Source organism: Nycticebus coucang, chromosome 1 (genome assembly GCF_027406575.1).
Source record: "Nycticebus coucang isolate mNycCou1 chromosome 1, mNycCou1.pri, whole genome shotgun sequence".
In the NCBI taxonomy this organism is placed as follows: domain Eukaryota; kingdom Metazoa; phylum Chordata; class Mammalia; order Primates; family Lorisidae; genus Nycticebus; species Nycticebus coucang.
The window spans coordinates 114,230,831-114,258,239 of record NC_069780.1 but is presented as its reverse complement, the minus strand read 5'-3'; the positions used below and the strand labels follow the sequence as shown (position 1 = coordinate 114,258,239).

At 41.8% G+C, this 27,409-nt stretch overlaps 1 long non-coding RNA gene across 1 annotated transcript in view; it reads right to left on the bottom strand.

Moving 5' to 3' along the window:
* Window positions 1–17,797: 17,797 nt before the first annotated feature.
* The window catches only part of LOC128582716 (uncharacterized), a 47,959-nt gene continuing 38,347 nt past the window's right edge, over window positions 17,798–27,409 (bottom strand). Inside the window, exon 3 of the long non-coding RNA XR_008379168.1 lies at window positions 17,798–19,018. This is a non-coding gene — a long non-coding RNA (uncharacterized LOC128582716). The remainder of the gene's footprint in view (window positions 19,019–27,409) is intronic.

Sequence of the window (27,409 nt, the reverse complement as noted above, 5' to 3'; positions counted from 1 at the left end):
CTAACACAGGAATTCAACACCTGACTATGATGAAACTGCCTTGTGCTGAAAGAAGACATAGAATGCTGGGGCTTTACTGACATCAACAGTAGGTTATTATAAATAGAAAGTGCTGAACTAATCAAAAGCCAGAAATGATCCCGAAATGTTAACAGGAAGGTCAAAACAGACCAATGATTAAAGTGGGGTTGGATAAAGTTTTACCTTAACCTAAAGGGAAAAGTTGCAAAATAGATTCTGTGATTATGGGGAAAATTACCAACTTATATGTTGGTAATTTAATGATATTATATCTTATAAAATATTACTGTGAAATGCTTTGTTTTTGTTAGCAATCCATTCAAGAACAAGTCTGGCATCAATGCCTTTGTGGTCTAGTAAATCAGTAGAAGCAGAAGTTACAACAAATTAAAAGATCTATCTAGCAAAGTGTTCTTCAAATTTTTGTCCCCCATTGAAATATATCAAAATCTCACACCTTCTTTTAGTATCCTATCAAATTCAGAACAAATTAATAGTATTAATTGGTGAATCAAAGCAATGGACCAAAATGATACTCAGTTTTCAAACCGCACAGCTCCTCCCCTCCTTACAAATTGGTGGTGGCAGTAAAGGAGGGTGGCACACCCCTGCTCGCCTTTGCTGGAGGAATCACTTATTCTGAAATACTGCTGGGTTTTGCGTGGAAGAAGTATTCCCATTGATCAAATTTCAGAGTTCTAATCTGGTTCACTATCAGGGAAGACCCATGGTCTTAAAAAGGAGCTGATTTAAGGTAGTAGGAGAAATATGTCACTTTTTTAGATAAAAAAATAATTAGATCTTAGAAATTGTATCTGCAACTTTGGCAAGATAGGTGTTAGTCATCTTTACTCCTGTGAAACTTTTTTCTAACATCACTTGTATTTTACAAGTTGTTGGAACATTTTATGGGTTGTCATCTTCTGTCATCATCTGGATTTAGATATTTTTCCTCCTGGAACACATTCAACACATTAATGCCTTTGGGAGTTGTCAACATTTGTTTGCATGGAATGAGAAGGCAACGGGGTATTGTAGAAGGTTGCCACAGCTGTAACACCAGACACACTCGCATTCAAATCCTGAATCTGCTACTGACTATCTGGGTGACCCTGGGCAAACTCCTTACACTCTCTGAACCTCACTTTCCACATTTATAAAATAAAGTGGAAATTTTATTCCACTTTAAAGTGGAAATTTCAATTCCCCTCTCTTGGTTGTGAGAATTCAAAGAGCACATTGAAAGCCCCTTGCACATAGTAGCTATTTAGCATAATTGTTAAGTACGTATTAAGCTTATGAAAAATACTTTGTTTATTAACATTACAGTTTTTAGTTCATACCACATTACATTTTCCTTTAAGAAAGAGAAAAGATTTTGAGATTTTAAAATGAAAAGTACTGTGAAATACTATGTGTCTAAATTTAATGAAATTTGATCTTTACTATCATAATAGTGATCACTTTGAATGAAATTGAAATATTGTTACCTAGGCAATACCCAAAAGCTAATTCCCCAAGACAGAGTGAAAGGAGATGCAAAAATTACTTCTATAATTACCAATTTGTTTCCAAATGCTAGTTTTCTTGTCACATTATATAATTTAACCATGCTCAGCTTGCCACTGGTGTTTCAAATCTTTGTATTTTCCTATATATCAACTAAAGTTAATTTAGAACAGTTATCTAAATATCATCAAGACACTACCAGCTTCAAGAACTCGGAATTTTTTCATTTTAGCTCCTCCACTCACATGGCTTTTGGTCTCTCGTTGGTAGTGGGGGAGCCCAATTCTCTTAGAATGAATTCTTTTCTTCTTAACCATCACACTCTGCTACAGAGCAAGATGGGAAATGGTTCCTGAAGGAACAGGGCTCTGAAATTCGTCCACACAGCTCCCTAAAGTACTAGACACAAAAAGCATGGCAAAGGTGGAATATAACCATTTTAAACAGTGTGAAAAAATTAAGTGACCGGGTTGAAACATTGCCCATCAACCCAGATAAACTGTCATTAAGGTCATGTTAGCATATGGTCAAAATGTCCAGAAGAAAAATGACAACTGCAAGCATCTTGATATTTTTCTATAGGAAATTAAGTATTGTGTCACAAAAACTTTAAAAAATTTTTTATTCTACTCCATGCTAAGAGATAAAACCATATGAGGGATGGGAAAATATGCTAACATTTGATTAAAACATTATGGGGAAATTCTGACATATGTTGAGCAACATGGATGAATCTTGGAGGCATCATGCTAAGTGAAAGGAGGCAGTCCCAAAAAGACAGACACACTGGAGTCCACTCAGACGAGCAGTCAGAATCGTGGAAACAGCAAGTGGGTTGTTGCCAGGGCCTGAAGGAAGACAGGCACGGGGAGCTCTTGCTTAATGGATATAGAGTTTCAGTTCTACCAGATGACAAAGTTCTGGAGATGGACGGTGGTGATGGTTGCAGAGCAGTGTGGAAGTACTGAACACACTTAAAAGTGGTTAACATTGTAAATTTTACACTATATATATTTTACCACAGTAAAATAATTGGGAAAGAAATATTCCTAGGAAATAAATATCATCACAGTTTCTCTTAGAATTCAAAGTTTTATATGCATGAAAGTTCCAAGCAGGATGTCTACCCAATAGAGTTGCTGAATAGATAATATTTGAAGACCAACCTGAATTTATCTTTTTTGAAGTATTAGTTATTGGATAGATCTCATGGGTATGTAAATAGTTTATTTAATATTCTAGTAAAGACCTATCCAGATTCTTTTACGCCAAAAAGAACTTTCAGGATGGGAGCACAGCAAATTTGTCCTGTTTCGGTGTAAACCAGCAACAGGTATCCTATTTCTTATGAATGTTCATGGAACCAGGAATGTGCTGGGTGCCTTGCACTCAATCTCAGCACAGTGATGCATCCAAATTAAAAACGTGAGAATATAAATCACTAAAAAGTAATTGTAGCTTTTACGGAAGCTCTCCAGAGTTAGTAGCATTGGGGAATTGCAATTCATAGCATGCAGCCAGACTGACTTCCTTAAAAATCGTAGCGTGCCCCCAAGTTGCTCCTAATGGCAGCCATCGTCTGGCCTCCTTTCTCTCCACAAATTCACCCACCCAGCCCTGCACTGACTCTGTTTACTTCCTTACTTCTTCCTCCCCTCCATTACCCTCTTTAATAGAAAATGAAGGACAGTGGAGTCAACCAATGATCTGTGCTTCCTCATCTGACATGCTGGAGGCCAAGTGTATTCGGAACTTGGAATTGTTCCATTTTTAAGGTTAATATAATGCATATACTGCATATCACACTCAGGCCCTGGAGCCACATCCCGGAATCAAGTGAACTGAGATTATGCAGTGAGACACAAGTATTTGTATTAAGTGAGATAAATAAATACGATTCATGGAGAACTCAAGCTGAGGTCAGTTTTATACCAAATGAGTTTACCAGAAAAGAAGATAACTTTTTGTTTGCACAGTTTTGAGGGTTTCCAAATTTCTGAAAAGAGATAATAAATAGATAATAAAAGATAATAAATCTATCCTCCTAATTCAATATTTTGTCTTTTATTCTTGTCACATTTAACTTTTCTAATAGTTGACTGTCAGAAGGATGGGCAGTTAACAGGCACCTCGTGAGTGCCAGGCCCCGTCTGTACCCAGGGGTCAAGAAAGACTGAAGTCCTGTTGTCCTGGGGCTCACTCATGTGCTGGGGGTTGATGGAGACATAATAAAGCAACCAGCAAATGCAAAGTGCAGGTAGAATCTTCTAAGTTAAAGGTGGAATGAGAAAAAAAAATACAGCTGAGCAAGGGCATGGTGGATAGAGAGTTGGAAGGGACCTACTCTTCCTTAAGGGAAGACTCTGTGAGGATGGAGAGTTTGGACAGAGTTGGAGGGAGTGAGGCTTGCGACTTTTTGGAGCAGTGGTTCTCAACCTGTGGGTCACGACCCACAGGAACTGTATTCAAGGGCCGCAGCATTAGGAAGGTTGAGAACCACTGTTCTGGAGGAAGGGTCTTCTGAGCTGAGGACACAGTGAGTACGATGCCAAGGCAGGTGCTGCCTGAGGGACAGGAGACCAGGGAAGGTAGACGAGAAGAAAGGCATGAGATTTGAGCACTCTTCTTTTTTTTTTTTTATTTCAGATGAATGTGAAGGTGTGAATGATTAGTTTACGATGTTTGCTTTTGCACTGCTGGTGGGAATGCAAATTAATACATTCCTTTTGGAAAGAGATACAGAGAACACTTAGAGATCTAAAAATAGATCTGCCATTCAATCCTGTAATCCCTCTACTGGGCATATACCCAGAAGACCAAAAATCACATCATAACAAAGATATTTGTACCAGAATGTTTATTGCAGCCCAATTCATAATTGTTAACTCATGGAAGAAGACCAAGTGCCCATCAATCCACGAATGGATTAATAAATTGTGGTATATGTACACCATGGAATATTATGCAGCCTTAAAGAAAGATGGAGACTTTACCTCTTTCATGTTTACATGGATGGAGCTGGAACATAGTCTTCTTAGTAAAGTATCTCAAGAATGGAAGAAAAAGTACCCAATGTACTCAGCCCTACTATGAAACTAATTTAGGGTTTTCACATGAAAGCTGTAACCCAGTTACAACCTAAGAATAGGGGGAAGGGGGAATAGGGGGAGGAAGGTAGAGGGAAGAGGATTGGTGGGATTACACCTGCAATGCATCTTACAAGGGTACATGTCAATCTTAGTAAATGTGGAATGTAAAGGTCTTAGCAAAATAACTAAGAAAATGCCAGGAAAGCTATGTTAACTAGTGTGATGAAAATGTGTCAAACGGTCTATAAACCAAGTGTATGGTGCCCCATGATCATACTAATGTACACAGCTATGATTTAATAAAAAAAAAAAGTTTACAATGTTTGCATTTGTTAGGTAGAGTCCGTCTTGTGTCCCACACCGGAGAGGTGTGCCACACACCCTTACATTGTGCCCATTATGCGGGAGCACAACCATCCCCTTTCTTCCTCCCCTTTTCCCCACCCTTCTTTGTCCACCCCCCAACTTGAATTAAATTGAGTTTTTCTCTTGTGTGGACATGTATTATATCATCTACTGGCTTCATATTAGTATTGAATGCATTGGATACCTGCTTTTCCATTCTTGTGATACTTTACTGAAGAGAATGTTCTCCAATTCCATCCAGGTTGAATGTAAAGTCAGCATCTTTTTATGGCTGAATAGCATTCCCTGGTGTACATATACCACAGTTCATTAACCCATTCCTGGGTTGGTGGCCATTTAGGTTGTTTCCACATCTTGGCGATTGTAAATTGAGCTGTGATAAACAATCCAGTACAACTGTCTTTAGGATAGAATGATGTTTTTTTCCCTAGGTAGATGACTAGTAATGGGATTGCAGGATCAAATGGAAAGTCTACCGTGAGGTCTTTGATGGTTCTCCATACTAAGCAAGGTTGTTAAAATCTTGTGGTGACAGAATGGGACAGGTGATCAGAACACTTGCTGGCTGCAGGTGATGGCAGCAGGAAGACATAAAGGCAGAAAAGGCTGAAGGGCGCGAGTAGTTCTCCAAGTGCTGACAAGGAGGCCTGGTTGAGTGTGGAACAAGCATAGCCTGGCACATAGCCTGGCCCGGGGGCAGAGGGCCCTGAGAGGCAGGAGGAAGGGGTAAGCGCTGAGGGGCTGCCCAGCAAAGCTCAGCTTGGCTGCAAGATGAGTAAGAATCCGTTGTCCAGAGGTGGGCTTTGGGGCAGAACAGGCCTGGAAGCCTGAAAGAAATTAATGCTAAGTTAACCAAACACTTAAATTTCCCCCAAGTCAGAGTTGGGATCCGTCCCACTACCTGGGGCAGGGCCCAGACAGGCGGGTAAGTGGAGGAAGGCTGAGAATGGATGTTCTGTCCTTTTGCATACCTGAACAGTCCATTTTCAAACAGTCAGAGAGCCCTTGGAAGACCATAAAAAGTGTTCTGCATCCACAGAGGGAAAATAGCATTTGATACCATATAAGCAAACAGCTATTCCAGTGAATACAGCAGGGAGGATGGATCCTTGGAAAGAGTGAGGTTGGTCTGTCATACACACAATAGATGAGAACTGAGGACAGGAAGACTTGCCAGCCCAGAGGAATAATGATGTTCCCAACACCACTGTTAGTAGAGAGAGAAAGCTGCCATTACAATGGTCGTTAACTTCATTAACGAAGTCTACTCTGGCTTGTAGACTGCTTTGGTGATCCACTGGGTGTCAGGATTTCTTCTTATAGCTTTACAGAATGGATCAATGAGGATAACCTCAAAAAATGTGTATATCGAATCTTTGCCAACCCAGTAAAGAATTCAGGACTCTTAGAGCCCCACAGTGGTGTCTAGCCTGCTCCTAGGCAATAGATCGAAGGCTTCAAGCAAATTTTAGCTGGTTAAGACCATGATGGATAGGTTTGCCATAGGTTGCACCCCAAGGAACTGAGCATTTGTGGCCACGAAGGCATGGCACACATGAATCATATATATGGACATAACTTTGGCCTTGTTTGGTCTGTGCACTTTATCCAGCCGAGTGGAGCAGGGAGCCCTGTGGAGCACAGAAGCTGGCAGTACTGACCCAGTGGACCTTCAGGAAAAGGTCCTTAAATCAGACTGTTTCTTCCTTCACAGCTCCTGGATGTACCTGTGTGCACCCACCTTGGCTTTCTGAACTCTTGGTACACAGGAGGCAGGAGTGGCTTTGAGGTTTTCATGCCTGGATGGCTAAGGTGACAGGTGATCAGAGGTGGATGAAGAACTCTTAGAACTCACAGAACAAGGACTGCCAGGGCTGCAGTTCCTGCGCACTCCTGTGTAACTTAACTGAGTTACCACCACATGCGAAGCTCAGTCCTAGGCCCTTCACACAGAACTGCCAAAGCCCACAGCCATGATGGATTAAAAGAACAAATAGGTGGTGTTATGTGTTGGTGTTGTTTACTGGAACCCTGAGTATTGAGCAACAAGAACGAAGGATCACACTAATGTAGAGTAAAATGTCAGTTTAAAGCCTGAGAAACAGAAGTAGAAAGAGAACATGGCTTGGATTTGCTGTCAAACAGGGCTTCCTAAGGTGTCTCTCCAAAAGGGAAGACTTTTGTCACAAGAATAAGACCTACTTGTATAAGCTTAGTTCATAATAAGAAAAAAAATTCTGCATTGTGTAAGGGGAAAAAGAGAGAAAGCGAGAGACCAAAAGCACTTGACTGTTAATTGACTCTGTTCCGATGGAAAAAGGAAGAAGAGAGGTGATGGAGAAGGCCCCCTGGCTTTTCCCCGTGGGGAGTAGAAGGCAAATGCCCTCCTTTGTACGGAGGAGTGTATGGAAGAATGAGGAATAGTAACCCCTCTGCTCTTACTGTCCAGTCTACAGACAAACCTGCTGCAGTTCTCAAGTACAACATGTCTAAGTCATAGACTTAGGAGATGAAGGAAAATTCAGGATTTGAATTCAGGTCAGTCTGACTCAAAAGTTGTAACTCTTTCCACTGTGTCACTTAAGAAGTTAACATGCATTTTTTTATTCTTACCAAAATGATAAAGGATCCCTGTAGAAAATACAAATAAAAAAAGAGAAGAAAATGAAGAGCGCCCATAATCACCTTGGCCTCTGTGTTTATCCAGGTTTAGAGCCACCTTGCCTTTATGTGGCTCAAACGAGGCTAAGACTGGGCAATTTCTTAGGACATCACAGAACAAGGACTGCCAGGGCTGCAGTTCCTGCGCACTCCTGAGACCCACCAGTGCTCAACATCTGCCTGCCAGAAGTCAGCTCTCAGCTCAGAAAAACCACTATCCAATTTTCCCACCTGTTCCCACCTCCGGATTTCTGACTGGGGTCCCTCCCTTCCTCTGGTCCTGGCGCAGGAGCACTGCCCCATCTGTCATAGTCTCATCTGGTTTCCAGGCCCCCTGCTTTGGCTTGCTGGTCCTTCCTCTTCCTTTCCCCAGGCACCTGGTTATGGGCAATTGCCTGATTGTGGATGACTTCTTCATTTATAGATCTGGAATTTGAAGCTTCCTTTTTCTTAGATATCTACCTGGCTTCCAGTTTACTGCCTCCCTGACCCTCACTCTGTTATTGCTTCTACAGATAATCCTAACACCCAGCTTCTCAGAACTAGGCCATTCTTACTTCAGCAGCTGACCTGCCCAACACCAGCTTTTTCCTAGCATCTAGCCCATCCCCATACCCAGCATCTACCCAGACCCTGATCCAGGCCCAAATTTCATAGTCCCAATGCCCACTCAACAGCCACAATCAGTAGCCACCTGTGTCTTCAAGGTGGCATCACTCTTTTCCACATCCACCAATAGTCTGGCGAGGCAATCAGGCTCTCAGACATTTCCAACCCCACGGACCTTACACAGCAATTTGTTCTACTTTTATAGTTACTTCACTTAGAAATCGTGTTATTGTACCGTATATATTGGTGTGTTATCATTTCTCTTCCAAAGAGATGGAACTGTATTTCATTGAGTGGAATACATTCATGAGGCATGGATTTAAAGAATTTTTTAAAACTTTTTCAACTTCCTATAGCAACCAAGTCCCTTAAAATTACCTGAAGCCATACCTTTCCCTATGGCTAAAGGTGAACCATTGACTTGGAATTGAGGCCATAACCCAATTTCCTTGAACTATCACTCACAAGATCATAAACACCAAATGAAATAAATTTCACAGGACAAATTAGAATGGTTCAATTAAATCAATCAGTTAAGTTTAAATTACTGATTGAAATGCAGAATTTGCTATGAAAAATACTTAAATCAGTGGCTCCACTTAGAACTTGACTAAAATATCTACAAGTTTTCTGTGAAGAACTTGAAAAATCTGTCCCTAAGCCCGTACCTTTCTGAGTTCAATGTCAATGCTATGGTGATGAAGAACTCCTGCGGGCCTGTCCAGTTAGAAACAGAGAGGAAGCCGGGTACACAAAACTGCCTCTCCTTTCTAAGACTCGTTTCCATTCCGCCAGCAAGGGAAATGGAGCCACAAGACCTGAATCCATGTGGAAGAAGCGGGATGAGTTGTGAATTCAGGATTCAGGAGGCTTTGAGGTATGCACCAAACATCTTAAGGGGCATGTGTAAGATCATGAAGCCACCAGAAGCCACGCCCCTCTAAACACTACTTTGAAATCACTTCTTGGAGCTGAACTGAACAGGAGCAGCTTTAAACCTACCAGATACAAAAACATATTATTGCTCAGGTACCAGATCTGTTCAGATGGCGGCAGAATATATGAATTGCGTGGTTTTACTGAGTTAGCACAGGGATTACTGAATTCTGGGCTCCTGACTATCAGCAGTGCTGTCACCACCTCCAGGCTCTGGTGTCATCAGGAGCTAAAACCCCAAGTTTTGGAAACAAATAAAGAGTCAGAGATCTTTGAAAACTGGCAAGAGGCTAATTTGTCTCTGGCCACTATTAAACTAAGCTGAAAAAAGGACCCCAGGGACTATGTTTGTCACCACTACAGTGTTCTTTGAATGAAGAGTTCCCAAGCCAAGAAAGGACAGCATAGAACTCTAGAAAATCATATGGTCTTCCCACCCAGGAAAGTGTTCCCTGTCCCAACACTCACACCAACAGCACCTTATTCACCCAGATAGGAATGTCTGATATTCAAAAGAATCTTTTCTTTGTGGGGCAAAAAAAAAAGAAAGAAAGAAAAGAAAAGGAAGATCTGCTTTTCTTTTTCCCTGTTCAAATGTGTGGGATTTTATAGCACAGTGCTAGACCAGCTCGATACCTGATTGAAATAACCCAAGAGGAGGATACAGAGTGAAGGCTGGATTCAGAATGCTCTGTGAAAGTACATCTGTTTTATATGAGACACACAATCTGTCTCATTCCAACCTGCATTTCTGGGTCACTTGAGACATTTAAACTGCACTTATAATTAACAGCTATTTTTAAACAGTGAAAAAAATAGAGCACTGGTAAGGTACAAAAGCATTAAAATTGCCCCAGTTTCGCTTTTCAATAGGACACACCACTGCAATATGCTTCAAGATCAAAGAGAGCTCAGAAAGAGAGAGAGAGACAGACAGACTGATCAGTGGGGATAAATTGTTCCCATTATGACAGTGTAAGAATAGGGTTCTTTCAATTGAAACAATTTAATAACCACATTCATTACATTTGTGTCCACTTGGTTTTATCTGAGCAGTTTTTGCATAACTGGGGAACAAGTTCAATTGAGCTTATTCTCTAGAAATTAAGATGTGCAGGGTTTGACATTCAGAAATTAGGCACTGTCGACAAGGCAGTTGTCTCGAGATCCCTCTGGATGTGGTGAGATCTGCCCATCACTAACTATGTCAAATGCAAATACATTCTCTAAAAGACCTGCCCAAAATCTTCATTAGCTCATTTTAAGGCCATTAAGGATACATCAGGGTGACGATGGGATATCAGAGCCTCTTCTTTGGAACATGTTTATCGAATAGCTTTGCAAAGCCTCACTTGTGTAGCATAAGTATAGCAATGCCATCTATAAACTTGTTTTCCCCCCAGCCATCACCAGAGCAAATCTTTGAGAGCACTCCACTGATACTCTGTGAGATCTTACAAACACTGAAAGTGTGAGTTTAACAAAGAACGGGGGATCACTGATTCAGGAGGGGGCAAAAAAATCCCTGATTTTCCAGGATTGACTTCCGCTGTGGATATCTGCATGGTGGAAGGAGTGTTGGAATTTCTGCCAACCAGCTTCCCCGAGAATGGTTCCATTCGCAGGTTCTCAATTGCACTATGGAGCGTGATGTGTCATTTGCAATATAGTTTATCCTAAAGTGCTATTTGAAAAGGATATTAGGAATGGAGCTGTGGAAATGCATAGAGAAGAAGGAAACCTGGGGTTTATGTAGGATGTATTAGATATACACCATCCATTTTTGTCTGCTTCCCTCACTAGGAACTAAATCATGTGCAGGAACATTTAAAAGACATTTCCCAGTGCACACAAAATCCTTCTTTGTTTTCTTATTGCTGCCAAACAAGTGGAGAGTAAAGAATCGCTGAGACATGGACTGGGTGGCAACTTGGTAATAGCTGCACTTCTTCTTTCCTTCTTTTCTCCAGAAGACAAAGTATCAAAACTGAGAAGCTACCCTCCCTCTACACAAGCTTTTGAATCATGGCTTTTCCAGGAGTAACTGCACTTCTCTCACTAGACCATTTCCCCAGATGGGGTTTGCAGTATAAAACCACCAGAGATTGGCTTATTGAGGAAAGAAGATAGACTTGTACGAATCACTGGAAAGATAAATAAGCTATAGAGATCAATAAATAAAAGCCAGGCAGGAAAAAAAATATCAAACTCCAGTGTTCCAGACCAATTAAGATGTTATTTACTGCCCGTGTGATTGTGACTTCCATGCTCTCCTTCCTCGTTTTCACACTATAGGCATTTGTTTTGCTGAGAGAAAGATATATCACTGATGTGTAAATAGAAAATGATATAGATAGATTTTATGTCCCATAAAACTGTTAATCTGTGCTCCACATTAAATATAAAGTACATTTTTTATTTAGACACTGCACTGGTATAATTAAAATAAAGAATGCTGGCTTTATTTTTTCAGTAAGTCATTTCCTACCATAGAGATCAAATAACAGTGCAACAGCGGCATGAAATGTGGTTATAATAGCCGGAGCCCACATTTCCTGAAATGAAAACATTGAAGATAATAGTGTGAAGGTACAAATTAAATGCAAATAAAACAGATCCCTGTTGTTACTAATCCTAGGGTTGGGTTTCAGTGGGGAAATTCAGCCATAATGTTTAACTTCTTTGCACAGTAATCATTGACAAGTTACCAGTTACATTTTGAGATCATTGATAGAAACTATCAGTGTTTAAGAAGACTACCTGTGCACCTTTCAGGAAGAGAATGGAGGTGGCCTGGGGCAAATCGAATAAAAATATACTGCCCAGACTGCCTCTGGGACACTGAGGGCAGCTAGCAAACACTCACTGACTTGTCTCATAACTGATACACATTTTTGCGGCAACCTACTTTCACTCACTCTGCAGAAGCTCTCTTTCATTTCAGAGGTGTGTCGACATGTCTTAGCAAGAACCCATTTTTGAGAGTGACTGCTCTGAAAACATCTCAAATCTTAACACGAGGGACTTCGGAGTTTCTAGCATTACCATGTCTGGTTTTCCCATGCTGTGATAAACCCACGGGGCCTGGAGATAAATTGTGGCCGGTACAACATAGAGGTTTTTTAAAGTTGAAAAATATGACTTAAACTGAACTTAGTAAAATCACTTTTTCTCTCGGCCCAGTTTCACACAGATCTTGCTACGAGTGTTTAAAATGGTTGTTGAGCAATTTGTTTCTTGGAATTTTCAAGTGCACTGACAGGAGTAGTTATTCTAGACAACTCATGTTTGGGGGCTTTCTGACAAATAATCTTTTACTAGTCTTTTATAAAACGGCATTTGTCTCATAATTCTATAATTTGCAGCTCTCGACTTTCAGAGAAGTTTTGGGACATATTATGCTCTATCCTTTATACTCCATAACCACAAATGGCAGTGGTGACATAGGAGAAGGAAATAACTGTCCCCCACTTTCAGAAACTACCAAGGACTACCAGAAAGTTTCTTCAGGCCCCTCCCCACCTCTAAGCCTTGTATGTCTCAAAGAAGAATGAAGAGTCCCATGTGCACAGGTGAATCCAAATGAGGTAGACACAAGCTATCCACTAGATCTGTTCCTTTTCATTTATATACTAAGAAGAAATGAAGCTTTACTAGCAGTAAAAAGACAGACATTACTGGTATTATAATTTAGAAGAATATGCACACATATTGAGGTACATACTCTAAATTTTTAAAACTATTTTATGCATAATTTGTAAAGTGTGGAGAGTATTTGGCTGGTGACAGCTATTAATCCTCCAAATACTGGTACAGAAAACAGCTCCCTGAGATTGCATGTGGTGTGCAGACTAATGGCCTCCCCAGAATGTCCGTGTCCTAATCTGCTGGATTGGGAGGTTCTCCAATACCTGTGAATGGGATAGCTCACCTGGCAAAAGGGACTTGCAGGGCATGAGCCTTGAGATGCGGACGTTATCCTGGATTTGCCGTGTGGGCTAAATGTAATCATGCAGCCCTTTAAAGTGGACTCAGAGGGAGAGAGATGTGACTACAGAAGGTCACACAAGTGCCACTGGAGAAGAATTCAACGTGTTATTGCTATTTTTGAAGATGGAGGAAGGGGCCACGAGCCAAGGAGGGCAGGAGACCTCTGGAAGACAAGAAAGGCCAGGGGACGGATTTTCCCCTCAATCCTCCCAAGGAATGTGGCTGTTTGACTAGTGCTTAAGCTCAGTGAAACCTCTGACCTACAGAACTGTTAAGGTAATAGATTTGTATTGTTTCAAGCCACTAAATTTGTGGTAACTGCTTAGAGCAGCAATAGGAAACAAATACATTCCATCTTCCCTAACTAATTCTGAGCGCTGGAGTATTAGGAAGAACCTACGTACTGCACCATATGGATTCAAGTTACAATCATTGAAACTTTTTTTCATCAACATCTCCTGATTTTACATTATAAGAGGAGCAAATAGCAGCAAAGTCTGATGTAAGTTGACCAAATATTATTTGCAAAACTGGAAATAGAATAGTAATAAGCCCTTTGGTCAAAAAGAAGTGAGAGTTTTCATATGCGACATTTGCCTGTTACCTGATCATTATCTGTAGCGGCACAAAATATACCAAAAAAAAAAAAAAAAGTTAAAAAGCTGATCTTGGAATAAGTTGCATTTGCCCCAAATCTGAGGCATTCATGCCCCAACATTTGAACTTCAGAAGATAAAATTTCCAGAAATGACAGTATCGTGCTGGAAACATTAACGTGCCAGCAGGAAATAATATAGTTCTGTAGGAGACAAAAAAGTCATGAATTATGTCAAAATGTATTTGGCTCATGGATGTTACCATGCTTCTTATGGGCAGATACAGTTAACAGGCACAAGAACACTGTCTGTCTCCCTCAGAAAATTAAAGTTGTGTGCACAAACAGCAGTGTAAAAAATTAGGGGACTGTTTGTGGCAAAATGAAAATGTGTGGTTCTACAGATGCACCTGCCAAGGGTGTGCCTAATATCTCTTGTTGCAGCAGAACATAATTTTTCTTCCAGTCTTGTTCATTGTGGAAAGAACCATTAAGCTATTTATAAGTGGTGGCTTCTACTCCTGTTAGGTAATATAATCTGCTAAATGAATGTGCTGCTATGCCATTAGAGACTCTAGCCATAATTGGTTGGTTTGGGTCAGTGGCCATCTCACATGATGCCAGGAATCTATTCTTCTTTAAGCAAATGTTCAGTAGCAACTCCTGCTGCAGTGGGCCAGATACGAAGGGCAGGCGGCATTATGCACGCGTCCGGGTGCACATGTAAGGGGCTCCTGTGTCCATTTACCTGGGGTAAGAAAACAGAGCCCATGTTGTGAACTTTCAAGAAATGTGTAGGTGCCACTATGTACCAAGATCGCTTCTAAGTTTGAGGAAAATGTGGCACAAGGAAATGCGACGTCCCATGAGCCTCATTACGGTTTAACCCTTCTGATGCCAAGGCACTGACTGGGAAGAAAGCTCCCTTTCTCTTTTCCCTTCTTTGCAGATACAGAAATGACACCACAAACAGAACCACGGCTTCCGTTACAGCCTTGGCAATAATGTGCTCAGTTAATCTGCACAACATAGAGTCATCCTCGCAAAAAGTAATTCACTTCTTTAAAAACTGGAAGGAAAATAAATATGGTGCAGTAAAATTGTTGAGTAGAGGAATCTATCTGGACATTTCACAAAACATTTCATTATGCTGACAATTCCCAGAAGTACTCTCAAGAGTGCTTTAAGCTGAGGATTACTGCGCTGGAGCTGATGGACTTTTTTTGTAGCCCCTTTAAAAGGCAGTGAACCGTTTTTCTATTTTATTTAAATAATGCCCCTTAAAATGGATTTTTAGAGGTATAATAACTCCTTAAGAGTCAGTTATGCTAAACAGTTTCTCTTGATAGAAATGTTGTAAAACTCGTTAACTGCACAATTTCAGATGCCGGCTTGCTGAACACTAACTGACATGTGAATGACCAGAGTTTGTAAAATAAATTGCAATAGTTGTTGTATCACACAGCCAGCACTGCGCAAGCTGGCGGCCACGCGGGGCTGCGACCTGACAGAAAATTACTTCAAGATGAATGAAAAGTGCTTGCTTCTCTTTATTAGTTTTTAGAGAACAATGAAAATGTTGAATTGTTTACAGAGGGCTGATTAAATGTGGTCAGTGGGGCCACATCCCGACTGCTAACTGTCGCCCTTCCCCTCCCTCCGGCCCCCACCCCCCAGGGTGGGCCCCCACCTGCCCACCACACACATCTTCCTCCGGCTATTATGGCCACACATCTGTGTGCAAAATGCGCTCATTCTGACATCCCACTGCTGCTCGGCCCAGAGGCCTTTGTTAGGTAAAACACTGTCCTCAAGCCTAACAGAGCAGGTCATGCAATTTGCTGGACACCATGGCAGAGAACAGCCCAGGATGAATCACTGGGCCTCAGCCCATGCCCAGTTCCACACAGGAATCTACACGTGTTTCTCCCATCGTACAGCGCCACAAAAAGTCATGACATTTTGGTTTTTCAAGGCTTTGATTTAAAAAAAAAAAAAAAGGTTGCTAGCGTCAGATGACCACAGGCTAGCCTTCTTGCGGTATTTACTTAGGAGAGCTGCTGTCTCGTGCTGAGGGAAGAGGCATGAAGTGTTTTCACTGGTAAGTGGTGACTTAACTTCCACTTATGTTTTACCAGAAAGCACAGTCAGCCGTCCCTGGCTGTCTGGTGTACTTAAGAGGGGTGGGCAAAACCACAGCATTTAGGAGGATGTTGTGGAGAAAGATTCTCACTCTACATTTCCACTAAGTAAATAGCCCTGGGTGGGAAGAAATACGAGAGCTCATTAAGAGGCACACGCCAGGCAGAGAGCAGACTGCCTTTTCACCAGACCAAGCTCAATGAATCAGATCCAAAAGATGCTTTGGCAAATGAAAAAATTAAGGAAAAACAAATCACTGCCCTCCAGCTCAACAAGCAGCTTTCTGAGGCCCACTGGTCCTTTCCTTGCTCCTAGCCTCTCCCTTACACACTCACACACACGCACACGTGGAAGAGACCAGCAGTATCAGGGAGCAGTTCAAATGCTATTTGTGGCGTTCTGACACAATACACAGAGCACGCGCCTCCTGTGCAAGCGGGATTCTCTCTCCCTCTGTGCAGAACACTCATTCTGAGCCTATTATGTGTATAAACAATGGCATATGTAATTACCTTTCTAGGGTGGCAATTATTCCTCAGAATCAACAACCAGAGTTGAAGCATGTTCCCCCAAAAGACATTTGGGGATCAATTCTGGGTCAACTACATCAGGCTTTGATTCATCACATGGTGTCAGGCCATGTTAAAAAAAGAAAGTTGTTTTTTTTCTTTTTTTTAAAGCAGATGAGGTAAAGGCAAAAGGTTTAACTCAAATTGGTTTGTTTCCAACTTTGCTTTCTCCCAATTGCTCCCCTTCCCCCATTCTCCAAACAATTGTGATTTGCTGGATTTTATCTGTTAGACAGTTGGCTGCTGAGGAATATTAAATGCAATAAATCTGGACTATGTCCAGACTTGATGGGCCCTCCTCACACACACAAAATAGGCACCAGGCATTTCTCCTGGGCTGCAGCAGAGGGGAGGGGTTAATAGTTCAGGCTTTGGAGTCTAAGAGTTCTGGGTGTGGATGCCCAAGACTTAAGCAGATACACACCCCTGCTGTGGAAAGTGCCTGCTTCAAGTGGCTGGTGTGAGGTTTAAATGAGGAACTGAGTGCAAGTATCCATGAAGCACTTAGCTCAGCGCCCACCATATCATGAGCACCCAATGAATGAAAGATTGCTATTCTGTTGACAGACAAGCCAGAGAAGTATGGCAGCCCCTCTGAAGCCTGGCCAGTGGCAGCAGAGAGGACATCGTACAGATGACAGGGCTGAACTGGTGAATTCAAGGCACTAATTGAGAGGCCCCATGGACCAGACTATGACAATACATGCAGCTTATTTGGAGCCATCCTAAGCAGACCAATGGTAAAGAACAAACAATAAAGGTGCTGTTCAGTTAGCAAGGCCCCTCTGTCCCCTCCAGAGTGTGAAAGCCGTGAGAGAAGGAGCCATCATCCATCCCTTCGTCACCGTTACTGAACACAGACTGTGCTCAGGCACTCGGCCCTCAAGAACCTCCCGGAAGACGAAACGAGTATCCACACCTCCGTATCCACACGAGTGAATGACTAGGATGTCCCAGAAGCTACTTGGTAGGAACGGGAAGAGGACATAACCAACACCAGTGTCACGTGTGGTCAGGAGTTTGCGGGTTGACCAATTCATCCTATTAAGGATTAATCAGATAACTATTAAGTTATAGTCAAATTAGAGCTCTTCCTTACTGAGGAACAAAATAATAGTTTTTAGGAATTAAAATAAAAGGGATGGTCTACAGATTCTCATCAAATTATTTAGGGAGTAATATAATGGTTCTCTCATTCAAAGAACACTATAAATCCATTTTATACAGAGCAACATTGTTTATTTAGTAAGATGGAAACAGGACTTACTCCATTCATTTCTCAGACAACACACAATGCTATTGGCAGTATATACAGTATTGGCAGCTTAATTAAGAAGACTGTTGATGGTAAAAAAAAAAAAAAATTGGCACATTTTCAATTCGGGTAGATAGTACTCGAGACAAAGGCATGTCTAGTGTTGGCTCATAGTTATGAAAATACATCACAGACACTGCATAAAATGTCTAGTGCATAGAGTCATGTTAGTCTCTTAACACTGGAAAAATGATGACATATTCTCAGGCCTGAAATAAATTTCTGGAAAACGTGTATAGTCCTTCAACCTATGGAACACACAACAATGAATACTGAAATAATTACTTGGTCAAATTTTCATACACAACCACTACCCAGGTGTGTTTTACTCCTTTCTTGTCCTGTTGTGGATCCGTGAGAACCATCGCCCAAGTTTGACCAAACCTTCCTCTTCTCTGTGCTAATAACTCACTCAGTATGCCCAGGGCATGGCAGGGAGAGGGCTGGAGAGACAACAGGTATAATTCAGTTTCCCGCTCCCCAAGAAATGTAGAAACAATATATCTTTCCAACAGACAATCCATACCTACGGGGAAAAATAGAACTTAGTTCAAATTATCTATAATGTTTTAATATTGCCAAAGTCTAATGAATATTATAGAATAAACTGGATCCTATGAGAAATCCAACAAAAAAGGGAATTAAAAAAATGTCCTGAGTTGCCTACATTGGGACTTTGTATGTTTTTGTTTTGTTTTTTATTAAAGGGATCTAACATACTTGCAGAATACACTTTTCCTCCCATTTATTTGTCTTAGAGTTACACCTAATTAAGAGGAGAAGAAAAAACTGTGCCCTGAAATTAACTGTAAACTCATTGACAGCAGGCTGCATGCCTTATTTGCCTCCCTCATTTTCTCTCCCCTATTTTGTGCAGTGATTCACACAAAGTAAGTACTCAATTAAGTTGAAAGGCAATGCATGTTTCAATTCATGTTAATGTGGAGGAATTGCATTGATTTAAAGAGCAGCTGAGACGGAGAGGATAGGTTTAATCTGTCCTGATTTCTGGCTAGTGAGGCACAGTGTCCTGAGAACCTCTGCCCCAGGCTGCGGAACCCCGGCCACTGTGGCAACTCTCAGTGTTTGATTCGTTTCCATTTTTGCGACGGTGACCAGATTATTCTCCAATGATTATCTTTCCAACAGGAAAACATGAAAGGCGATTTGAAGCAGGTCTTCGGTGCTATCTGCTCGAGCCCCAGAGGACGTACACCTGTGAACAAGTGGAAACTAGTATTAGTGGAAGCCTTTCTGCAAACAGCTTTTCCTAAGCACGAAGGTTGGCCTTTTGCTGGTAACTGGAATTTATTTTGGTCAACATTTAAAAACACAAGCAGGATCTTTTATGGCAATGATGCTGTTTAAATCTTTCTTTCTTTCTTTCCTTTAAGTAATGATTTTGAAATCCTTCCCAGCCCCAAGTACAGATCCATGCCTTGGAAAGTCAGAAATACCATACAGCTGTATATTTTGGAAAGGAAGTTTCCTTACCCAGGTAAGGATTCTTATGTTCTTTCCTTCCCTTGATAAATAGAGAACGTCCCTCCTAAGGTCCCCAGCTCTACCACTTTGTGAATAGTAAAGTCCCTGCCTGTGTCCCCTCCTGCGGCGACTTACAGATGGCTAGGAAACAACAGCTGCAGAGAGAGGCTTGTCTCAAGGTGAGCCGTCGGCCAGCAGAGCACACACTGCCATCTTCAGCAAGGCTCTGACCTAGCCAGGGGGGTCAGAGACAGAGGCACAGGCCAACACTTCAAACATCAGCCGCAGGAGCGAAGGGCCTCTGGGCAGAGCATGGCAGGAGCCAGGCAGGTCCCACCTCAGGCTGTTCAGTCATGCCTGTGTACAAGCACATCAGTGATAAGATCATGGGGACCAGGGAAGACGGACACAGGACATATTTTCTTTGTTAAGAGATAGGCTTCTCACTCTGTCCCCCGGGCTGGAGTACAGTGGCATGATCACAGCTTACTACAACTTTAAACTCCTGAGATGAAGCAATCCCCCCACCTCAGCCTCCCAAGTAGCTAGAACTGTAGGCATGAACCATCACACTCAGCTAATTTAAAAAATGTCTTGGTAGAGACAGGATCTCAACATATTGCCCAGTCTGGTCTCAAACTCCTAGCCTCAAGCAATCCTCCCGCCTCAACCTCCCAAAATGCTGGGATTACAGGCAGAATCCCATTGCACACTGCACCAGCCAAGACAAATATCATTTTTTTTCTTTGTTATATTATTATTATTATTATTATTATATATTTTTTTGCAGTTTTTGGCTGGGGCTAGGTTTGAACCCACCACCTCTGGCACACGGGGCCAGCGCCCTACCCCTTTGAGCCACATAAGAAACATATTATTCATTCACATGCTCAGGGTTGATTGTCTCTCTGAAATGTCTCACTACAGATGAGACGTTTCAAATGTCTTAACTGACTGATTTTTTAAATCTTTCACTTTCTTAGTCTACTTTATTTCCCAGACTTCAACATGAAGTCTCTGCTTCAAGCTCACAGGTTCTTCTGACCTCTAAGCTCATTCTGAATCTTTGTTCACGGCCTCGGTTCTGCCTTCTTAATTAACTCCTTTTCATCCTTTGGCCCTGCACATGTGACACAATCTGAAAAGCCTTCCCCAAGAAACAAATCCACACTGGTTTATCCCTTATCAGGATTTGTCTGGAATAATCAATATCACACAGTTTAGCACCTGATTTTCACTAAATGTTTCATATACATTAGTGCCCCCAATAGACTGTTAATTTTTTGAGAACTGGGATAAAGGCCACGTCTTGTACGTGTTATTGTGCTCCCAGAGTATCTGGAGCTGACCTGTGGAAGGAGGAGGAGGACAAAGTCACACCTCTATCCTCTCCGTCCCCCAACCTAAGGCAGTCCCACCTCCAAGGAAGAAAAGACTCTCTGGATCACGTTACCAGATCCACTTAATGTTCTTGCAAGGAGGTGGAGCTTTTGGTGTGACCCCCCACCCACAACAAAAGGTTAAAGCTTTGACCTCTGTAGATCCCGTCTCTTTGGGGTTCATCACTTAGAGTTCTCCTCTCTTTGGCTTGCTTCTTTCTACTTCTGTGGTCTCTGTGATAAAACTGGTCTGGAACTGCTCGGAGCTGAGCCCATCAGAGACTGCATTAGGTTTGGAAGAGGAGAGCCAGGGCAGGGTAACAGGAATGTCTATGTGTACGAACCTGAGGGCTAGCCTGTGCTAATGGGCAAGGATCTACAGGTCCATCCCAACCCCACTATATCCAGATATGTTCTCAATACTTACTGATCTTTCCATAGTAAATAGTCAATGTTTAAACTTTATCAGAATAGGCCAAGAATTTTGAGAAACTTTGAAGTTCTGGGTCAAAGTTGTTTATGTATAAAGTGCCTCATTCAAAACCTGAAAGTAACTTTATTTCTACAAAGCAATTTCTCCAAGAACACACTTCTAACAACACAGATCTTTGAGATCTTTTTGAGAATGAGAATGTGAGCAAGACAAACACTGGGAATTTTGCAAACCTTTCTTCCAACAGTTAAAATCGGGGGACTTCTAGGAAATTTCACATTAGCACTTGCAGATGACCAGAGCCTGCTGTAGAATCATGTCATATTCCTGACACCTCACAGACTTTGAACATTTAAAGACATCGCACACATACTGTATACGCACATAACTCTGATATGATACTACTTGAAAAGAAATGGGCGATGGATTTAGGCATATGCCAGAGTCATAGATCTTTTGTCACGTGAACAAACAAGTCTGTGGCCAAGACTTTATCTTTTATCAATAGAACCTCTGAAGTTCAAGGGGCACATGGTCATAAAATTCTATTTTCAGTTCTGCCTGGCAGTGAGGTATGATTAGAGGGAGGTGAGCAGAAGATGCGAGGAAGCCTCCAGGGTGTGCCCTTAAGAGAATGTTTCTTCACCTTCAGACACATTAATGAGGCTGAAATCCTGGGACAGCAGAGGAATAAGGTGGCCATGCTGCCTTCATCCAGCAGTCTGCCTCTGACCACCTGACCTGCCACTGCAGCTCCACTGTGGCCAGGAGCTCCTTCTGTCTTTTCTCAGCCACTATATTTTGGGATCTCTTATCCAGAATGTGGGTGAGGCTCCTTTAACAAATATAGCACTGTAATTCCAGCTCTGCCCCTATATAGCTGTTCTGACCTTGGACAAATTACTTAAACTCCATAAACTTGTATTTGTGTCTGTCTGGGCTTTGTGGGGCTGTTGTCAGTAGTGTGAGCACGTGCCTTGTTTGTGGCTGTTCCCACATCCCCCAGCCTCACCTGCTTGTAGTAAGCACTCAAGAAACACCAGTCTTGTTGCTGACCTTGCAGAGATGCCAGATCTAGACATAGATCTATGCCTTATCTTAAGAACTAGTCACCATTTCCAATAAGTATCTGATATAATACAACTAATCAACATGGTATACGTTAGAATGATCACATTTTCTTACCTAAATCTTAGAAAATGTGGTCTGATGAAAGATTTTATTCTGAGTTGTTAATTTATTTTTATGAAAACTCGTATGTCCAACCATTGGTTGTCAAGTTAATAAACTGACAACTTTTAAAAAATGAAGGCAGTCTAGAAAGGCAACAGTGCACAGCCCGACAGATTGGTCCTGCCCCTGCTGGTTGTCAGTACCAGGGTCCACTGTGTGCGCACATGGTGCAGAAAGCCCGATTTCTTTCTTTGTCTTTGGTTGGGTTTACAGTTAATGACCTTTGTGCTGAACTTTGACACCTTAAGAACAACAACAAAAAAATGTCCATTAAAATCAAGGCAAAAATATACACTGACAATTTGAAAACATTTTTTTCTTTACCAACACTACCTTTTTGAGAGCTTATTTACCAAAGACTAGCCAAGTGGGCATAAACATAGAATGTGTGGGCACACACCAAATGTGTTCACACTCACATTAAACTCCAATAGATTCACTTTCAGAGCTCTAGCCACGAGATGGTCTACAGGTTCAAGTTACACTTCAAGTTTTCATTTAACAGCCACTTTTCCTCACTTTCCTGCACTTACATTCAATTACAGTAAAACCATTCTCTGTAGACACAGGCTCGCAGCTGTAAGTTAACCATTCAGACAAAATTCTTCCCAAGGCCCTTTTAGATGGAACTTTTCTATGTACAGCAGAACCCACAAATGACACACCCAGACAAGACAGAGAATCTCAACACAAAATGCCAAGGGTTATCAAACAAATGGGAATCCCAAGAAGACAAAACACCACTCCCAAATGGCACCTCAGACTGTACCCCAAATGCCTTACAGGGCTGGAAGGTAAGCCCTTCCCAAATGGTGGCTTAGCCCCCCATTCCTGGGGAGCCACAGGTGAGCTCTCAATTTAAACCAGGTCCCCTAGTTTTGCTGGACCCATGACTTCCACCCCAGATGCTACCTCTAAGCACATTCAAACAAAATGCCCTGCCATGGAGCTGGAAGGTCTGAAACCTCCCAACTGGGTGAAATGGGGGCCTCAGAGTGTACCCCCAAGGGAACTTAGCCAACAAAAATGCCTGGCATCTGGACCCTTTCCAAATTCATTTCCTTCTCCTCAACTCTGTTCATGCTACAGGGAGCTGCGTCTACTTGGGGTAGACAGACGGAAGTTCCCTGGAGCTGAAACATGCCCTGGGAGCCCCTGGGACCGTCTTGTACTGTCTCACCCCCAAAAGCAGCCACTCCTCCTCGCACAGACCCTGGGCGCCGGCCCGCTGCACCCCACTGCCCCAGCAGGTGCCATTCCACGGAAGCCAGCGGGCTGCCCAGGGATGGCAAAATCTGATACCATGCTTGTTCTCTAAGCCCCACCAGAAAAAACAAGAACAAATGGTTTCTGAGAAGAAAGAAAGGGACACTTACTACTTTGCTGGCAAAGGAGGAAAAATGCAGACTCTTCATCTCAAAACACCAGTTTTTCCTGAGAAAGCCTGATTTTGATAATATGTTTATGATTGTGAATTTATACGATAATAGTATAGAATCCTGAATTCTTCTGTTTTCACAAAGGACAATGGGCATTTCTTACTTCTACAAAAATAGCATGGAGGAGAGTTTTCAGAAAACGCATTTCTCCCGTGAAGAGCCCTTCATGAGCACACACACCTGTTTCCATCTCACCACAAGTGGTGCCCATTTGCTAGTCATCAGAGTAATTCAGTCTGATCCATTGAGGTGATGGATTCCACAAACTGTGTAAGCCTGTCATTAGGGGAGGATAGATCACAGTCTCTGCGCAGGCATCAAGGTGCTTACGCTTCTATGAAACATAGGGGAAATAAGACAAAGAAAATAAAGTCGGCCACGGAAAACTTACTGCTTTTCTCTCCCCGTGAATGGAATGAGCTGGACACCAGTGAACACTTTTTACTACTAATATATAAAGTTCCATGTCTTTCTAGCTAATATAAAAAAGCCTTTGATAAAGGACACTAAGATTCTGCACAAAATTCATTGTGCAGTGAGGTAAGTCTAACTCGAGGCCTTTGTGCCTCCACTTTTAGAACATTATTCTTCTTTCACGCTACCTATTTATACAGCCGTTTTTGCTTCTGTATAATTTTTTACTTAAAATTCTCATCTAGAATGAAGATTGTATCTAGAGTAAGATTCATTAATTTGGGTGAACTGAAAAAGGCGAGTCCAGATGAAGGGAGCGTCTAGAAGAGGCACAATTGTCAGAACGATCTTGATGACAGCGGCAGCTGCCACGAGACCACGGAAAAGCCACCGGGCTGAACACCTTACATGCTGCATCTCAGGGAGCCCTCAAGACCATCCTGCGTCGGGAACTATCATCACATTTTCACAAATTAGAAACATGGAGTGATGTTAATTTGCCTGGGGCCACGTAACTAATAAGTAGCTGACTGACTTCCAGACCTGGGATTGTAGGACTCTTTACAACCACACCAAACTGCAGGTTGTTCCTTCAATTGATCAGTCAGTAATAATAACAAAAAATGACAAAAACAATATCTCACATGAAGTTAATAATACTCTAAAGTGCCAAGGAACTCTGCTTTGGTGAAGAAATGAGAAGTATTTGAAATCAGCTCACCACTTACTTTAGTCAGCAATAATTACATGCCATTTGCAAAGCATCTACTTCACCCCAGCCACTCTCAAGACACGAAACCCAACCCTCATAACACCCTCAAAGTAGATAACTTTCTCTCGTTTTATGGATGAAGGGAAAATACTCACAGGAGCTAAGGGCACATTGCTGGTAAGTGGCCGTCTCTCCACTACGCCATTCTGCCAAACTGCTTCACCTCTCCTACCACGACTTTCTCTGTAGTGCTGGAAAGGTCTGCTTTTTAAAGTACTAGTGTCATACCTCTGCAATTTTATTTATACTGTTTATTAGCTCAGCAAAGCTTTAGTTCAGAGACAATGCAAAAGTAAACTTTAACCCAGGCCCTGACCTCATTTCCATAAATTCCAAATTTAGTGAGGTCCATGTTAATGGGTTTTACTGTTTATGGAAAAGAGTTTAATAGTCACTTAGCACTGTTTTATCTCCATTAACAAATCTAAAAAGCCGTACAAAGGTGAAGGAAGGAAGAACAGTGACCTCAAAACTAAAATGGATAAAAATTTATAATTTGTAGTCCAGTAAAAAGTCAGAATACAAACTTACTGACACATAACAACAAATTCAATCCTACAAGTTTAAATGTGCTGTTCATCAATTAAAGAAAATTAACCTAATCAGATGCTCATATTAAGGAATATAGCCATAGCAAATCAGCAATCATAATTAAAAGTCCATTTCAAATCTTTTTAGTGAGCAGTGAAATGATGTAACACGGCCAGGCTGCCCGGTCCTTTCTGCCGTGTTATATAAATCTGCACATCGTGTGATCACTGCTTGCTGTTTAACACAGCCGTTTCTAATGCAGGTAGGCTGCCACGTGCACCCTGAGCAGGGGAAATGTCCAAGCACGTGTGGGCAGCATGGCTCCCCCTGATCATACAGCAGTTCCACAATACACAGGGTTTTCCCACACAGGTCATCATAGCACTGCAAGTATCCTCAATAAATTCTACATGCTTTGGAGGGGGCCACCTGAAGCTGTGTCAAGCTGCAGGCCTGCTGCACTGGGGGTAGGCGGGGACGAGCAGGTTTAAAGTCACAGGTAGTCTAGTCAGACTCTCAACAGGCCACCTGCCTCCTGGTGACAGTGCCAAAGCTTACAGGGGGCTGGCTAAGGAGTGAGTTTGCAGTCTTAGAGACCCAGAATAAACTAATCTCCCATAGCTACTTTACATGAAGTATAAAAGTATAAATTTATATGAGTGTATAATGCCTGTAATCCTAGCACAATAAGAAGCTGAGGCGGGAGGACTGCTTGAGCTCAGAAGTTTGAAACCAGCCTGAGAAAGACAAGACCCCGTCCCTACTAAAACTATCTGCCATTGTGCTGGGCGCCTATAGTCCCAGCTACTTGGGATGCTGAGATAAGAGGATTGCTTGAGCCCAAGAGGGTGAGGTTGCTGTGAGTTATGATGACATGGCGCTCTACCCAGTGTAGCAGAGTAAGACTATATTAAAAAAAAACAAAACTTCAAAATTTATATGAATGTAAATTAATAATTAATCCAAATCTCTGGGATGCTCTTAATTTGATAACCTCTCCTCCCTCCTCTGGTGTTGCCTGACTGATTTGTCAAGCCAGCTCATCAAAGTATTACCTTTGGGTTCAGTCTTTCAACTTTCCCTTCAAACTTACTTGGCCAGAGCACTGTAACATTACCATTTTTTTATATTTCATTTTGATTTCCAGGCACTGAAGAGTATTACTGAAAAAGCATATGGAACCTCATTCTTTAGATTTTTCAAAGAAGAAGAAGATATCCTTCCTGAGAGTGTAGGATAAACTCCGAGCTCTCTTGGAATCCCTCCCAACATGTGAGTCCCTGATTTATCAATCAATTAAATCTTATGAGATTCCCAGCAATTCCACTTCTAGGAATCTATCCTACAGAAACAGTAGCACAAGTTCACAAAAATAAAAACACTACCATGTTCACTGCACAATAGCAAAAATGTACAGCCAGCAGCTGAAGAATAATTAATCACAGACCATCTACACCAGGGGTCCTCAAACCCGCGGGCCACATGAGGCAGTGTGATTGTATTTGTTCCCGTTTTGTTTTTTTACTTCAAAATAAGATATGTGCAGTGTGCATAGGAATTTGTTCATAGTTGTTTTTTTTTAGACTACAGTCCGGCCCTCCAACGGTCTGAGGGACAATGAACTGGCCCCCTGTTTAAAAAGTCCGAGGACCCCTGAACACCATGGAACACTGTGTGGTTATTAAAGATATTAAGGTATGTCTCTATTTATTAAGACTAAACTGTGTTCAGAGAAAAAAGGAAGATGAACAAAATATACAGTGTGACACCATATTGGGAAAATGTAGCTGTGTATGTATATAAATATATGGGTATGGAAAGAAATTTTATTAAAGGAAACATCTTAGAGAGATCTGAGTATAAATATATAGAACGTATATTTCTGTTATGTGACATTCAGGTAAAAATACTTCTACTGCCT